The sequence below is a fragment of the Orcinus orca genome, chromosome 4, assembly GCF_937001465.1.
Source record: "Orcinus orca chromosome 4, mOrcOrc1.1, whole genome shotgun sequence".
Classification (NCBI taxonomy): domain Eukaryota; kingdom Metazoa; phylum Chordata; class Mammalia; order Artiodactyla; family Delphinidae; genus Orcinus; species Orcinus orca.
This window is the reverse complement of record NC_064562.1, coordinates 59,196,587-59,211,010: the sequence shown is the minus strand read 5'-3', so window position 1 is coordinate 59,211,010 and position 14,424 is coordinate 59,196,587.

Genomic DNA, 14,424 nt, shown 5'->3' with positions numbered 1-14,424 from the left:
AGACCCTTCTTCTGTAACTGCTGAGTGCTGAGTTGGGAGCCCTCATACCAGGGGACGAGGGTCAGAACTTCTCCCCAGCAGCCTCCAGGTGACGTTGATTGGCCCCAGGACCCCTGCCTCCCTGCTCATCCGCCTGAGCACCAGCATTGGAAGTGTTATAGATTCTAATGACCTTTAAGGGTCCAGGAAAGAGATGTGCAGAGATGCTGTGGGGGCCGATTTCACCCCGCCCCACATTTGTTCGGCCACCTTAGGCTGACCGTTTCTGCCAGCCTAGATGCTCTGACCAGTAGTCTGCTCTTTCTTCAATTAGGCCCCTGAATTAACGTAAAAACAGCACCAGGTGTCAGAGCCCTGCCCGCTCAACTCCCAGACAGTCCAGGGTCAGTGGTGATCAAGGACCATGATGGCCACTGAGTCAACAGCCTTTTGAAGTAAACAGGAGTCCAGCCGGTCTTATTGGCCACCATCATCACGGTGTCTATAGGCTTTTCTATGGTGACAGTGTGATATACGGTTCCCCCGCCAAGATTATTAGCTCCCCTCCGGGTGCAGTAAGTCCTGCAAGCAGTAGTCTACTCCTTCGGGACACACTATTGTTGTTTTATGAGAGAAACTCCAAGTTATGTGATGTTCACACGAGTCATCATGGTGCCCTGTTGCCCCCGGTTATCTCTCTGGATGTTGGAGTTGGAGGGCCTCCTCACTCGAGGTTGGTGTGCCCACGGAGCGAACCCTGCAACTTCAGGGCATGGTTGGTGATTAGGATCACCACGTGGGGTCCTTTTCCCTTAGGAGGGAGGTGGCCTTTTGGGCTGCTGATTTCCAGGTTTTTAGATACCGCCAGTATCTTGGCCAGATGTGGCAGTGGGCCAAGCCCCTTGGTGACTGTAGTTTATCCTACCTGGATGGCATTCTTGCGTTGTTCCATTTCAAGTGGTCCCAGTTTTTGCACTAATTCTCCAATGGCGATTCACCTTTCACTGGGAATGTAAAGGTCAAAGGGTTTAGCTCAATTAGGGAGTTCCAGGGCAAGGGTCTGAATTGACTGCTCTTTCCATTCTTGAAAGGCCACTTCTGGATTCTGTTCAAAAGGATCATCATCTTTTCCTTTCAGTGTTTCATATAGAGGCCCAGCTAGTAGACTGTAGTTAGGGATCCAGAAGCAGCAAACCCTGGCCTCCCCAGGAACCCCTAAGCTGTCTTCTAGTTTTAGAAAGGGGTAAGGCTGCAAATGGTTTCTTCCCTTTCCTGGGATGGGCTTCTCTGACCTTGTGTGAGAATGAAGCCCAGGCAGGTCACCACAGTCTGTGATATTTGAGCTTTTTCTTGGACAACTTCTATCCTTTATTGGCTTGGTAGTTCAGAGGCCTCCTTAGTAGGGCTGGCGATCAGAATGTCATCTGCATATTGAAGGAGGGTTTCCTTTTCCAGAGGTAGAACTTTCCGGTCTTTAGCTAAGCTTTCCCCAAAGATGGTGTGGGAATTTTTGAACCCTTGGGGCAAGACGGCCCGGAAGTATTGTTTTAGTTGTATGTTGAGTCCTGCCACTCACAAGCCAAAATTTCTTGTGACTCTGGGACTAATGGAATACAAAAGAAGGCATCATTGAAGACTAATACAGAATACCATGTCCTGGTGGTTGGTAGAATGACCAGCAGGGTGTAGGAATCAGGAGCAACTGGAGGTATATCCTTGGTGGCTTCACTGACTGTCCTGACATCCTTTACCAGGTCCCCAGCAGCCCATGGGGCTCTCGTGGTCAGGCCAATCCCAGGATATGGAGCTCTCCTGGGCAGGTACCCCACCCCCAACCCAGCCCACGGGGCTCTCATGGTCAGGCCCCTCCCAGGATACAGAGCTACCCTTGCAGGTACCGTGGCAGGGCTGGGCACACAGGAACCGTGCACATAGCCCTCATTGAAGAGCACCCCCAGCTCACCTGTCGCTCAGAGCTGACACAGAGCACCTCAGAGCAGGACTTGAACTAACAAACAGCAGCTCCGACAGGTCTGTGACCCTGGGCATCACTGTGTGTGGCCTCCCTCCACCTGGTCTTCCAGAGACTTCCACTGCACCCAGGGCACCAGGCCTCTGTCTCCAACCACTACCCACCCCTCCTCTCCCTGACTCCTGGGTTCCTCTCATTAGGAGAGGGTTTTCTTGAAGTTGTCTCCCACTCATGGGCCAGATAAAATGATTAGAAAACAGGCCAAAGCTGCAGCCCCTTGTCTATCCTGACTCTCAGGAGCCCACACCTGTTCCTTGGACCTGGCCGGTTCAGCAAGTTCCATTTTCTGCAACTGTGAGCCCCTGAGGGGTGATGATTGGCTGACCTGGGCAGCCTTACCGTGCCAGCCAGCCCTCCCCAGGTGTGCCTGGGTTGAGATCAATATAAATACCACTCCAGGCAGCAAGAGCTCCTGCAGCTGTGCCTGACGCCATTTTCTCTGCCCTGTCAGCAGTCTCGGGGCTGGGCTGGTGGGAGGGAGTGAGAGGCCACAGCTTTGTGGGTGGCCCAGTGTGAGTGGGGCTCTGCTGGACTTTCTGCAGCAGTTGCCAGGCTGTCACCTGCTAAAGAAGAGGATGTGTCACCCATACCTGCTGCTGGAATTTCTCCCTGGGCAGAGGTGAGGAAGGAAAAAAGCAGTGGGGGCAGGGACAGGACGGGTATCTCAGGCAGGGAAATGGAAATCTTCCAGAAGAGCACCCAGGGCCAGGACCATCCTGGCTGGCCTGCAGGCACCAAGTCAGCTGGCATGCTGTCACTCGTGTGGCTCCATGGCCCTTCCTCTAGGCTTTCAAGTCCTTGTATATATTCAGGTGTTTTACCTGGGAAGGGTGGGAACAGTTCAGCAGCAACTGGCCTGGGGCTCAGCTCACGTTTACTCACAGATGCCTCGGCACGGTGCCCCAGCTTTGCAATGAGGACGCTTGTTGTGTGGGGGCTGCTGGCTGAATGGGAGACGATTCCCCACCACTGACCAACTTCAGAATTGTTTACAACTGGAGCAAGTGCCCTGCTACGGTTTTCCTCTGTGTAACTGGTGGGTTCTGTTTTTTTTTTCTCTTTTTCGTTTTTGGTTCAAGGTAGATTTTATTCCTCTTTTTTGTATTTACAGATATAAGCATGGAAATAATTTATTCATATAAATACAGGTATGTGAAGGGAATAATTGTTTTTTCTGTTTTATTTTTTAAATTTTATTTCTTTTTAATTTTGAATTTTATTTTATATTTTTATACAGCAGGTTCTTATTGGTTATCTATTTTATACATATAAATGTTTACATGCCAATCCCAATCTCTCAACTCCTCCCACCACTACCCCCCCAAGAGCTTTCCCCCCTTGTTGTCCATACGTTTGTTGTCTACATCTGTTGCTCTATTTATGCCTTGCAAAACGGTTAATCTGTACAGTTTTTCTAGGTTCCACATATATGCATGAATATACAAGATTTGTTTTTCTCTTTCTGACTTACTTCACTCTGTATGACAGTCTCTAGATCCATCGACGTCTCTACAAATGACCCAGTTTCATTCCTTTCATGGCTTAGTAATATTCCATTTTATATATGTACCACATCTTTATGCATTAGTCTGTCTGTGGGCATTTAGGTTGCTTCCATTACCTCGATATTGTAAATAGTGATGCAATGAACATTGCGGTGAATGTCTCTTTTTGATTTATGGTTTTGTCTGGGTATATGTCCAGTACTGGGATTGCTGTATCATATGATAATTCTATTATTAGTTTCTTAAGAAACTCCATATTGTTCTCCATAGTGACTGTATCAATTTATATTCCCAACAATAGTGGAAGAGGCTTCCTTTTCTCCACACCCTTTCCAGCATTTGTTGTTTGTAGATTTTCAGATGATGCCCATTCTAACAGGTGTGAGGTGATACCTCATTGTTGAGTCCTTTCATTGAGCAAGGGGTAGGTCTTGTCTATTACATATTTGGCTTATGGAACGGTATCTGTGCTAATTTCAAACTCTGGTTTTATGCAGCACCCCAACTCACCTTTCCCCTTAAGCAAGCATAAGTTGGTTTTCTAAACTTGAGACCCTGTTCTGTTTTGTAATTCAGTTCATGTGTAGCCAAGTTTACATTCCGTGCATTAGTGATACCTTATGATGTTTCTTTTTCTGTGTGACTTATTTCACTTAGAATCATCGTGCCTCAATCCACTCATTATGCTGGTACAGGCCTGGTGACACAGATTTCATTGCTGAGTGGTATTCTGTTGTCCGTAAGTACCGCAACTTCTTTATCAATTATTTGTTCTCTGGGATATTTAACTTGTACTGTAGAAGAGGTTCCTGTAAACAGAGCCGTCCCAAATTTTGGGGTGGCTGTGTCTTTTTGATTTTAATTTCCCTAAGCTATAGGACCATAAGTGGAAATGCCCTAGACTCTGTTGCTTTGTTTTTCAGATGTATCAGGAAACACCATACACTTCTCCAGAGTGGCTGTTGGCAATTTACATCCCACCCATCAGCATAACAAGGCTCCTTTTTCCCCATGGCCTGTCTTGCCTTTCTGGATTTTACACTTTTCTCAGATGGCCCTTTTGACCGGGGGGAAGAGACACTTCATAGTAGTTCGGATTTCCATTGCAAGCTTGCTTGGTTTGCCAAAAAGGGCGTATGTGTTTTTTCCTGAATATATTCAGGAACAAACTCATACGCCCTTTTTTGCCAAGTGCATCATTGTCGATGTTCTGCCTCTTTTCCTATGCTTTAAATGCAAATCCAGTCTACCTCCTGAAATCGGTTTCCTGAAATTCTGCCCCGCTTTCAAGTCCTCTTCGCAGCCTTACTTCAATATATTTTTGGACGTTATCTGTCATTTATAACTCTGCAGGTTTGTGAATTACAGGGCCCCTGAGCTCCTTTCTTCAACTCGCTTTCTTGTGAGGTGGCCGCAAACCCGCAAGACTGCTTCAGGCCCTAATCTGCTTCTGGCAGGGCACGCTGAGCCTTTGGTTAATTCCTCTTCCTGGTGGGAAATGAGTGTTAAATATGCCCGTCCAGACACCTACCTCACTCTCAACCCCTTGGTGATGTGGGTCCTCTGGTTTGTGACCACCTTTGCTGGGTTCCTCACCTTTCGATGATGTGGCCCCACTAGTGTGAGGACACTCCTGCCTGGTTCTCATCCACGTGGTTATGTGGACCCCCTGGTGAGAGTCTGTTCCTGGCTGTGTTCCTCACCCTTCTGTGAGGGAAACCCTCTGCTGATAGGTCACTCCTGCATGGCTGGCACACATTGCCTTGGTGAAGTCAGCCATGTGGTGGCAGTTGGAGTGTGCTGGGAATCTTCTCCCATCGGTGATGAGGGCCCTCTTGGGTCAGGCCCTAACTGCTAGGCTCACCAACTTTTCTTAGTGAGCTCAATCATGCTTGGGCACTCCTCTTAGGATCCCATCTCCATGGGGATGTGGGCCTTCTGCTCTGAGGTTCCAACGGCTGGGTTGTTCACATTTTCATGATGTGCGCTCTCTGGTGTTAGTTCACAGAGGCCTGGATCCCATAGCCTCTGTGCTCTTGGCTGCCTGCTGGGAGGTTCCAACTGCTGGATTCCTCACTTTTTTAATTTTTTGGGCCCTCTGTTGTGAGGGTCCTCCTGCCTGCCTCACTCCCAGCTCCTTCGTGATGTGTGTCATCTGGTTTGAGGCCACATGTGCTGGGTTCCTCACCTTTCGATGATGTGGGACCAATGCTCTTAGGAGACTCCTGCCTGGTTCACATCCCCTTGGTGATGTGGGCCCTCTGTTGAGAGTCTGATCCTGGCTGGGTTCCTCACCCATCTGTGAGGTGGGCCGTCTGCTGTGAGGTCACTCCTGCCTGGCTTGCTCACCTCACCTTGTGGTCATGAGCCCTCTGGTGGCACTTGGAGCCTGCTGGGAGCCTCCTCCCCTCGTTGATGAGGGCCCTCTGTTGTCAGGCCCTAACTGCTGGGCTCCCCACATTTTGTGATGTGCGCCCAGTGGTTCGAGGACACTCCATCCAGGTTCACATCCCCATTGGGATGTGGGCCTTCTGCTATGAGGTCCCAACGGCTGGGTTGTTCACAGTTTCATGATGTGGGCTCTCTGCTGTTAGTTCACTCTGGCCTGGATGCCATAGCCTCTGTGTTCTGGGCCGCCTGCTGGGAGGTTCCAACTGCTTGATTCCTCAACTTTTGTATTCTATGGGTCCTGTGTTGTGATGCTCCTCCTGCCTGCCTCACTCGCAACCCCTTCGTGATGTGGGTCCTCTGGTTTGAGGCCACATGTGCTGGGTTCCGCAACTTTCAATGATGTGGCCCCACTGGTGTGAGGACACTCCTGCCTGGTTCCCATCCCCTTGGTGTTGTGGGCCCTCTGGCGAGAGTCTCATCCTGCCTCGGTTCCTCACCTTTCTGTGAGATAGGCCCTCTGCTGTGAGTTCAATCCTGCCTGACTTGCACACATCACCTTGGCGACGTGGGCCCTCTGTTGGCACATGGAACCTGCTGGGAGACTCCTGCCCTCGGTGATGACGGCCCTCTAGCATCAGGCTCTAACTGCTGGGCTCCCCACGTTTTCTGATGTGAGCCCAGTGATGCCAGGACACTCCTGTCAGGTTCCCATCCCCATGCGGATGTGGGCTTTCTGCTCTGAGGTCCCAACGCCTGGGTTGCTCACAGTTTCATGATGTGGGCTCTCTGGTGTTAGTTCACTCCTGCCTGCATCCCATAGCTTCTGTGCTCTCGGCCGCCTGCTGGGAGGTTCCAAATGCTGGATTCCTCACCTTTTTTATTCTTTGGGACCACTGATTTTAGGCTACTCCTACCTGCCTCACTCCCATCCCCTTTGTGATGTATGTCCTCTGATATGAGGCCGCATGTGTTGGGTTCCTCACCTTTCGATGATGTGGCCCCACTGGTGGAAGGACAGTCCTGACTGGTTCCCATCCCCTTGGTGTTGTGGGCCCTCTGGCGAGAGTCTCATCCTGCCTCGGTTCCTCACCCTTCTGTGAGATACGCCCTCTGCTGTGAGGTCACTACTGCCTGGCTGGCGCATGCCACCTTGTAGACGTGGGCCCTCTGTTGGCAGTTGGAACCTGCTGAGAGTCTCCTCCCCTCAGTTATGAGGGCACCCTGGCGTCAGGCCCTAACTGCTTGGCTCCTAACATTTTCTGATATGTGCTAAGTGGTGCGAGGCCACTCCTGCCAGGTTACCATCCCAATGGGGATGTGGGCCTTCTGTTCTGAGGTCCCAACGGCTGGGCTGCTCACAGGTTCATGATGTGGGCCCTGTGCTGTGAGTTCACTGCGGCCTGGATCCCATAGCCTCGGTGCTCTGGGCCGCTTGCTGGGAGGTTCCAACTGCTGGATTCCTCAACTTTTATATTCTATGGACCCTGTGTTGTGATGCTGGTCCTGCCAGCCTAATTCTGAACCCCTTGGTGATGTGGTTCCTCTGGTTTGAGGCTACATGTGCTGGGTTCCTCACCTTTCGATGATGTTGTCCCACTGGTGTGGGGACACTCCTGCCTGGTTCCCATCCCCTTGGTGATGTGGGCCCTCTGGTGCGAGTCTGATCCTGACTGGGTTCGTCACACTTCTCTGAGGTGGGCCCTCTGCTGTGAGGTCATTCGTGCCTGGTTGGCACACATCGCCTTGGCAACGTCAGCCCTCTGGTGGCAGTTGGAGCCTGCTGGGAGCCTCCTTCCCTTGGTGATGAGGGTCCTCTGGCATCATGCCCTAACTGCTGGTCTCCCAAAATTTTCTGATACGTTCTCAGTGGTGCAAGGACACTCCTACCAGATTTCCATCCCCATGGGGATGTGGGCCTCCTGCTCTGAGGTCCCAATGGCTGGGTTGCTCAGTTTCATGACATGGGCCCTCTTCTGTGAGTTCACTGTGGCCTGGATCCCATAGCCTCGGTGCTCTGGGCCACCTGCTGGGAGGTTCCAACTGCTAGATTCCTCACTTTTTTATTCTATGGGCCCAGTGTTGTGAGGCTACTCCTGCCTGTCTCACTCCGAGGCCCTTGGTGATGTGGGTCCTCTGGTTTGAGGACACATGTGCTGACTACCTCACCTTTCGATGATGTGGCCCCACTGGTGTGAAGACACTCCTGCCTGGTTCCCATCCCCTTGGTGATGTGGGCCCTCTGGTAAGAGTCTGATGTTGGCTGGGTTTCTCACTCTTCTGTGAGGTGGGACCTCTGCTGTGAGGTAACTCCTGCCTGGCTTGCTCACGTTGCCTTGGTAATGTGAGCCCTCAGGTGGCAGTTGGAGCCTGCTGGGAATCTCCTCCCATCAGTTATGAGAGCGCTGGAAAAAACACATATGCACTTTTTGGCCAAGTGCATTATTTTCCAAGTTCTGTCTCTTTTCCTATGCTTTAAAAGTGACTCCCGTGTACCTTCTGAAATCGGTTTCCTGCAATCCTGCCCTGCTTTCAAGTCCTCTTGGCAGCCTTACTTCAATATGTTTTTGGACCATACCTTTCATTTATAACTCTGCAGTTTGTGAATGACAGTGCCCCTGAGCTCCTTTCTTCAACTCGCTTTCTTGTGAGCTCTCCGCAACACTGTAGCATTGCTTCAGGCCCTAGTGTGGTGCGGGCATGGCACGCTGAGCCTTTAGTTAATTCCTCTTCCTGGTGGGAAATGAGAGTTAAATTTGCCCGTCCAGACACCTCCAGCTAGTCTCTCATTGGTTCTCCCTATTCCTGTTCATTTTGCGCCGAAATTGCAAACTGGGCCAAACAGGAGGTTAAAGGCACTGACTCTCCAAGTGGGGAGAGTGTTAGTAAAGCGTCTGGAATGTTGCACCCGAGTACCAGGGGACGAAAACTGAGACACATTTGAACACGTTTCCCGATCACATGGTGGATCATACTCTGGGTTCCACATGCATGTTTTAGCTGAAGGAAGAATCCCTTAAACATGGAGAGTTGAGACCCATGGAATGGGTACCATGCAATATGACTTCAAAGGGTGTGCATTTGCTCAATGATCCTCACCAATCCTATCACTGCTGCGTTTATGCCACTGTACACATGCTTGATTCTCTTTCGGAGACATATAAATCCATAGGTTTTAAGATTCTTACTAGTCAGGTATATTCTTAGGCGTTTAATATGGGGTGTTGAGTCCACTTCGTTGAGGAAGGAGTAGCTCTTGTCTATTACATATTTGGCTTATGGAACGGTATCTGTGCTAATTTCAATCTCTGGTTTTATGCAGCACCCCAACTCACCTTTCCCCTTAAGCAAGCATAAGTTGGTTTTCTACATTTGAGACCCTGTTCTGTTTTGTAATTCAGTTCCTGTGTAGCCACGTTTACATTCCGTGTATTAGTGATATCTTATGATGTTTCTTTTTCTGTTGACTTATTTCACTTAGAATCATCGTACCTGAATCCACTCATTATGCTGCTATGGGCCTGATGACATAGATTTCATTGCTGAGTGATATTGCATTGTACGTAAGTACCACAACTTCTTTATCCATTTTTCGCATTCTGTGATATTGAACTTGTACCGTAAACGAGGTTCTTGTAAACAGAGCCGTCCCAAACTTTGGGGTGGCTGTGTCTTTTTGATTTTAATTTCCCTAAGCTATAGGACCATAAGTGGAAGTGCCCTAGGCTCTGTTGCTTTGTTTTTTGGATGTTTCAGGAAACACCATACACTTCTCCCGAGTGGCTGTTGGCCATTTAAAATCCCGCCAATCAGCATAACAAGGCTACCAGTTCTCCATGGCCTGTCCTGCCTTTCTGGATTTTACACTTTTTTTAGATGGCCCTTTTGACCAGGGGGCAGTGAGACTTCATTGTAGTGCAGATTTCCTTTGCAAGTTTGCTTGGTTGTCCAAAAAGGGCGTATGCGTTTTTTCCTGAATATATTCAGGAAAAAAAGCATACGCCCTTTTTGGCCAAGTGCATCATTGTGGACGTTCTGCCTCTTTTTCTATACTTTACATGCAATTCCAGTCTACCTCCTGAAATCGGTTTCCTGCAATTCTGCCCCGCTTTCAAGTTCTCTTGGCAGCCTTACTTCAATATATTTTTGGACAATAGCTGTCATTTTTAACTCTGCAGGTTTGTGAATGATAGTGCCCCTGAGCTCCTTTCTTCAACTCGGTTTTTTGTGAGCTGGCCGCAACACTGCAGGATTGCTTCAGGCCCTAGTGTGGTTCCGGCACGGCACGCTGAGCCTTTGGTTAATTCCTCTTCCTGGTGGGAAATGAGAGTTAAATTTGCCCGTCCAGACAACTCCAGGTAGTCTCTCATGGGTTCTCCCTATTCCTGTTGATTTTCCACAGAAATTGCAAACTGGGCCAAACAGGAGGTTAAAGGCACTGACTCTCCAAGTGGGGAGAGTGTTAGTAAAGCGTCTGGAATGTTGCACCCGAGTACCATGGGCCGAAAACTGAGACACATTTGAAAACGTTTCCCGATCACACGGTGGATCATACTCTGGGTTCCACATGCATGTTTTAGCTGAAGGAAGAATCCCTTAAACCTGGAGAGTTGAGACCCATGGAATGGGTACCATGCAATATGACTTCAAAGGGTCTGCATTTGCTCACCGAACCTCACCAATCCTATCACTGCTGCATTTATGCCACTGTACACACGTTTGATTCTCTTACGGAGACATATAAATCCATAGGTTTTAAGATTCTTACTAGTCAGGTATATTCTTAGGCGTTTAATATGGGGTGTTGAGTCCAATTCGTTGAGCAAGGAGTAGCTCTTGTCTATTACATATTTGGCTTATGGAATGGTATCTGTGCTAATTTCAATCTCTGGTTTTATGCAGCACCCCAACTCACCTTTCCCCTTAAGCAAGCATAAGTTGGTGTTCTACATTTGAGACCCTGTTCTGTTTTCTAATTCAGTTCCTGTGTACCAAGTTTACATTCCGTGTAGTAATGATATCTTATGATGTTTCTTTTTCTGTGTGACTTATTTCACTTAGAATCATCGTACCTGAATCCACTCATTATGCTGCGACGGGCCTGATGACATAGATTTCATTGCTGAGTGATATTGCTTTGTACGTAAGTACCACAACTTCTTTATCCATTTTTCGCTTTCTGCGATATTGAACTTGTCCCGTAAACGAGGTTCTTGTAAACAGAGCCGTCCCAAACTTTGGGGTGGCTGTTTCTTTTTGATTTTAATTTCCCTAAGCTATAGGACCATAAGTGGAAATGCCCTAGGCTCTGTTGCTTTGTTTTTTGGATGTTTCAGGAAACACCATACACTTCTCCAGAGTGGCTGTTGGCAATTTACATCCCGCCCATCAGCATAACAATGCTCCCAATTCTCCATGGCCTGTCCTGCCTTTCTGGATTTTACACTTTTTTCAGATGGCCCTTTTGACCTGGGGGCAGTGAGACTTCATTGTAGTGCAGATTTCCTTTGCAAGCTTCTTGGTTGGCCAAAAAGGGCGTATGCGTTTTTTCTTGAATATATTCAGGAAAAAGCGCATACGCCATTTTTGGCCAAGTGCATCATTGTGGACGTTCTGCCGCTTTTCCTATGCTTTACATGCAATACCAGTCTACCTCCTGAAATCGGTTTCCTGCAATTCTGCCCCGCTTTCAAGTCCTCTTGGCAGACTTACTTCAATATATTTTTGGACGATAGCTGTCATTTATAACTCTGCAGGTTTGTGAATTACAGTGCCCCTGAGCTCCTTTCTTCAACTCGCTTTCTTGTGAGCTGGCCGCAACACCGCAAGATTGCTTCAGGCCCTAGTGTGGTTCCGGCACGGCACGCTGAGCCTTTGGTTAATTCATCTCCCTGGTGGGAAATGAGAGTTAAATTTGCCCATCCAGACACCTCCAGCTAGTCTCTCATTGGTTCTCCCTATTCCTGTTCATTTTCCACAGAAATTGCAAACTGGGCCAAACAGGAGGTTAAAGGCATTGACTCTCCAAGGGGGAGAGTGTTAGTAAAGCATCTGGAATGTTGCACCCAAGTACCAGGGGCCGAAAACTGAGACATATTTGAACACATTTCCTGATCACACGGTGGATCATACTCTGGGATCCACATGCATGTTTTAGCTGAAGGAAGAATCCCTTAAATCTGGAGAGTGGAGACCCATGGAATGGGTACCATGCAATATGACTTCAAAGGGTCTGCATTTGCTCACCGAACCTCACCAATCCTATCACTGCTGCATTTATGCTGCTGTACACACGCTTGATTCTCTTTTGGAGACATATAAATCCATAGGTTTTAAGATTCTTACTAGTCAGGTATATTCTTAGGCGTTTAATATGGGGTGTTGAGTCCACTTCGTTGAGCAAGGAGTAGCTCTTGTCTATTACATATTTGGCTTATGGAATGGTATCTGTACTAATTTCAATCTCTGGTTTTATGCAGCACCCCAACTCACCTTTCCCCTTAAGCAAGCATAAGTTGGTTTTCTGCATTTGAGACCCTCTTCTGTTTTGTAATTCAGTTCCTGTGTATCCAAGTTTACATTCCGTGTATTAGTGATATCTTATGGTGTTTCTTTTTCTGTGTGACTTATTTCACTTAGAATCATCCTACCTGAATCCACACATTATGCTTCTACGGGCCTGATGACATAGATTTCATTGCTGAGTGATATTGCATTGTACGTAAGTACCACAACTTCTTTATCCATTTTTCGCTTTCTGTGATATTGAACTTTTACCGTAAACGAGGTTCTTGTAAACAGAGCCGTCCCAAATTTTGAGGTGGCTGTGTCTTTCTGATTTTAAATTCCCTAAGCTATAGGACCATAAGTGGAAGTGCCCTAGGCTCTGCTGCTTTGTTTTTTGGATGTTTCAGGAAACACCATACACTTCTCCAGAGTGGCTGTTGGCAATTTACATCCCGCCCATCAGCATAACAAGGCTCCTAGTTCTCCATGGCCTGTCCTGCCTTTCTGGATTTTACACTTTTTTCAGATGGCCCTTTTGACAGGGGGGCAGTGAGACTTCATTGTAGTGCAGATTTCCTTTGCAAGCTTGCTTGGTTGGACAAAAAGGGCGTATGCGTTTTTTCCTGAATATATTCAGGAAAAAACGCATACGCCGCTTTTGGCCTAATGCATCATTGTGGACGTTCTGCCTCTTTTCCTATGCTTTACATGCAATTCCAGTCTACCTCCTGAAATCGGCTTCCTGCAATTCTGCCCCGCTTTCACGTCCTCTTGGCAGCCTTACTTCAATATATTTTTGGACGATAGCTGTCATTTATAACTCTGCAGGTTTGTGAATTACAGTGCTCCTGAGCTCCTTTCTTCAACTCGCTTTCTTGTGAGCTGGCCGCAACACCGCAGGATTGCTTCAGGCCCTAGTGTGGTTCCGGCACGGCACGCTGAGCCTTTGGTTAATTCCTCTTCCTGATGGGAAATGAGAGTTAAATTTGCCCGTCCAGACACCTCCAGCTAGTCTCTCATTGGTTCTCCCTATTCCTGGTCATTTTCCGCAGAAATTGCAAACTGGGCCAAACAGGAGGTTAAAGGCACTGACTCTGCAATTGGGGAGAGACTTAGTAAAGCGTCTGGAATGTTGCACCCGAGTACCAGGGGACGAAAACTGAGACACATTTGAACACGTTTCCCGATCACACGGTGGATCATACTCTGAGTTCCACATGCATGTTTTAGCTGAAGGAGAATCCCTTAAACCTGCAGAGTTGAGACCCATGGAATGGGAACCATGCAATATGACTTCAAAGGGTCTGCATTTGCTCACCGAACCTCACCAATCCTATGACTGCTGCGTTTATGCCATTGTACACATGCTTGAATCTCTTTCGGAGACATATAAATCCATAGGTTTTAAGATTCTTACTAGACAGGTATATTCTTAGGGGTTTAATATGGAGTGTTTGGTCCACTTCGTTGAGCAAGGAGTAGCTCTTGTCTATTACATATTTGGCCTATGGAACGGTATCTGTGCTAATTTCAATCTCTGGTTTTATGCAGCACCCCAACTCAACTTTCCCCTTCAGCAAGCATAAGTTTGTTTTCTACATTTGAGACCCTGTTCTGTTTTGTAATTCAGTTCCTGTGTAGCCAAGTTTACATACCATGTATTAGTGATATCTTATGATGTTTCTTTTTCTGTGTGACTTATTTCACTTAGAATCATCGTACCTGAATCCATTCATTATGCTGCTATGGGCCTGATGATATAGAATTCATTGCTGAGTGATATTGCATTGTACGTAATTACCGCAACTTCTTTATCCATTTTTCGCTTTCTGTGATATTGAACTTCTACCGTAAAGATGGTTCTTGTAAACAGAGCCGTCCCAAATTTTGGGGTGCCTGTGTCTTTTTGATTTTAATTTCCCTAAGCTATAGGACCATAAGTGGAAGTGCCCTAGGCTCTGTTGCTTTGTTTTTTAGATGTTTCAGGAAACACCATACACTTCTCCAGAGTGG